Raw genomic sequence first — 3,151 nt, 5'->3', positions numbered from 1 at the left:
GTGCTGAAAAGCAGCACACAGCAGGAGAGGGTCTGAGAGGCAAGCTAATCAGTTGAAGGCTTTCAGAAGCCACGATGGGCATCCTCCAGGCTGGTAGGACTTCACAAGGAAAGGTTTCAAAGGGGAAAGAAAGCCTCATTTCTGACGTAAAAAGAGACTTGAAACAGAAAACATGTTTTTGATAGAGATAATATAAAACAGGAAAATTTCTGTTCTTTCTTACTTATAAGGCTGCTGCTGTGAGGGAATTCGAGATCATGGAAAAATGCTTTGTAAATACAGTGTTGACAGATGTGGGGGAAACAGACATATACTGAGGACTGCCATTTATCAGGGCTGGAAGGTTAGCTGATTCTCCAGCTCGTTGAATAATCTACGGGCTCCATTTTAAAAGTAGCAATCTCCCTTGTGGGAATTGCTGCTACTTGTCTTTTTTTTTTTTTTTTTTTTTTTTTAACCTTAGATTTCTAATCCACCTTATGCTTTCTGCTTTTACCCTCTTTAAATATTTTGGGAGACAGTCAAGGAACGACAAAGGCGGTGTCAGCTGTCTTCTATTGCCACAAATGCAACTGGGAGCCCCACCCTGGATGGATCAAAGTCAGAAAGAGACAAAAGTAGCAAGAAAGGAGGTCACTTTCTTAGTCCCCAAAAGCCCACCAAAGTAAAGATAAACGATCAGCTTGGAATGTCCCACCTTAGAAGTCAAATGCAGACAACCAGCCACATGTGCTGCAAAAGCATGTTTCGAACATGAAAAATATTCAAAAACCTGTGAAGATGAATTGCTTGAATACTTTATAGAGTTAAAAGATAGCTCTGTTATCAAGAAAATTCAAAATGTCTTCTAGGAGTAGATACACACAAGGACACATGTGTTTGTGGAGAAAGAATTAACATTATAAAGTAATAATGTTGGATCAGCTGTCAAATATCAGATCACATATAAACATGCTGAGATTTCAGAGAATGAAGAAATTCCTTCCTGCTGTGAGTAGGTAAGGCTCCATGGAGGAGGCCTCAATTAGGTAAACCCTGGAGTACAGGAGGTATATATGAAAAGGGGAAGAAATATAGAGACAGATCAGCAGATCAGCTGGGAATATCATTAGTGAAGGCTTCCAAGTGAGCAATTCTTTAAAAGAAGACAATGGGATCACTTAAGTGGAAGCAAAGGATCTGTGGTGTCAGCCATCTTCTGTAGAGGAGAGCAGATAAATCTTGAAAAAAGTCATTTAGTGGGATTGCAGAGATTCTTCATTACCAGAATAAAAAGCAGCATCATTCAGATTAAGCAAGAGAGCTTCAGTCTTGTTCTGTGCCATAAGCAGTTTCAACACTTACCTCAGTAACAAAACAAGAGGAAGATTCTTCTCAGGGAATATCAAAAATGTTGGTTTCTCAATAAAGACTCTGGAAGAGTCAGCAATGAATTGCCTTGCCATAACTTTGACAAAATTTTAATTATTTTTAAATGAAACTATCAAAAAGCTAATTGTAAAAATATTTTACCTCTATCCTCTATCAAATCATTAGTCATCAAAATCATTGGGTCCAAAAGGTCAGCAGGATATGTAATCTTGGGTCACATAGGGGACATAGTAGAGCCCAAGCTTACTTTGTATATTACTGTGCATATCAGACTTTTTAGTGACCATGAGAGAGGGCCACATAACCAATCACGTGGCAAGTGATGAATCAGAAACCACTATCTGTACTGATAAAATCCTAATCATTAACTTGGTTCACATTTAAGAATACAAGACATGTAAAGAGTTAAACAGAAGAGAAAACAAATACGATTTCAACAGTGAAGAGTAGCACTTAAATGTTAATTCGTTGGGATTGTTTATCTAGAGAGTTGTCCACTAAACATCTCTCAAGAATATACTTAAATTTACTTAGAGATTATGAGCAACTGATGAATAAGAGAAAAAAAGATCATATTAAATGTTGGGAACCACATCTCGAACTATATACTCACTTTATCCACAGATTAATTAATCCAATAAATATTTATTGAATGCCGATAATATAGTAAGCACCATTCTGGGTATTGGACATATAACAATGAACAACAATAATCTCTGCCTCTATGAGCTTTTATTTTAGAAGGAAGCACAGATAATAAGACACAAACAAAAAAAAATATTTAGTGTTATGTCAAAGAATGTTAAGTCCCTTAAAGAAAAATTAAGCAGAGTGGGAGGATAAAGAGTTTTCGAGGTGTTTTGTTAAATAAGGGAATTTAGGAGAGCCTGTATGAGAAAGAAAGAAACTCGACCCAAGAGAAAATAATGACTCCGAAAATATCTGGGTAAAAATTACTAAAGGCATTAACAAGTACAAAGGTCTTAATATAGAATCGCGTTTGCTGCAGTGAAAGAAGAGAAAAAAGTCTGTGAAGCTAGAACAGAGTGAGTGAGATATAGAGAGTGGATAATGAACTTAGGGAGTAGCCAGAGACTCAAATATAGGGCATTGGTTAGTGTTAAGGACACTGAATTTAAATCAAAACATGGTGGTCTACAGGTATGCCACCCTGAATGTGCCCAATCTCATCTGATCTCAGAAGCTAAGCAGAGTCGGGCCTGATTAGTACTTGGATGGGAGACCACCTAGGAATTCTAGGTGCTGTAGGCGTTAAAAAAAAAAAATCAAAACATGATGGGAAGTCTTAGAAAGGATTTCTGTGGAACGCTGATTTCATTTGATTTTTCTTTCAGAGGGTTTATTCTAGCTGCTTTGTAAAGGATAGACTGAAGAAGAAAAGTATAGATGTAGAGAAACAAATTCAGATACTATTACTATAGCCTAGGTAATAGCTTATAGAAACTTGATCTATAGTGGTAACTATGGATATGTAGAAAAGCGAACAGTTTGGGGATAGATTCTGAAGTAAAGATCAATGGGATGGTTTGAAGTGAGAAAAAAGAATCAACGATTATAATGTAAAGTTTTTGGCTTGAACAGTTGAGTAAATGGTGGCACCATGTCCTGACAGGGACTCTGGAGGAGGGACACACTGGGGATAGGGATGCAATTGAAAATTTTATTATGATAATATTAACAGTGGTGATGCCTGTAAACATCTAAGTGGTTACACTGAGTAGGTATTTCATTGTAAGTCTGGAGTTTCTGAAAGGCCTGG

The 3,151-nt window shown here is 37.0% G+C and overlaps 1 pseudogene; it reads left to right on the top strand.

Moving 5' to 3' along the window:
• The first annotated feature begins 2,524 nt into the window (after positions 1–2,524).
• On the top strand, positions 2,525–2,643 carry LOC111737610 (annotated as a pseudogene).
• The last annotated feature ends 508 nt before the right edge of the window (positions 2,644–3,151 follow it).

This window comes from Pteropus vampyrus, unplaced genomic scaffold (genome assembly GCF_000151845.1).
Source record: "Pteropus vampyrus isolate Shadow unplaced genomic scaffold, Pvam_2.0 Scaffold28, whole genome shotgun sequence".
Taxonomy (NCBI): domain Eukaryota; kingdom Metazoa; phylum Chordata; class Mammalia; order Chiroptera; family Pteropodidae; genus Pteropus; species Pteropus vampyrus.
The sequence above is the reverse complement of the archived record's forward strand: the minus strand, read 5'-3'. Positions and strand labels throughout refer to the sequence as shown.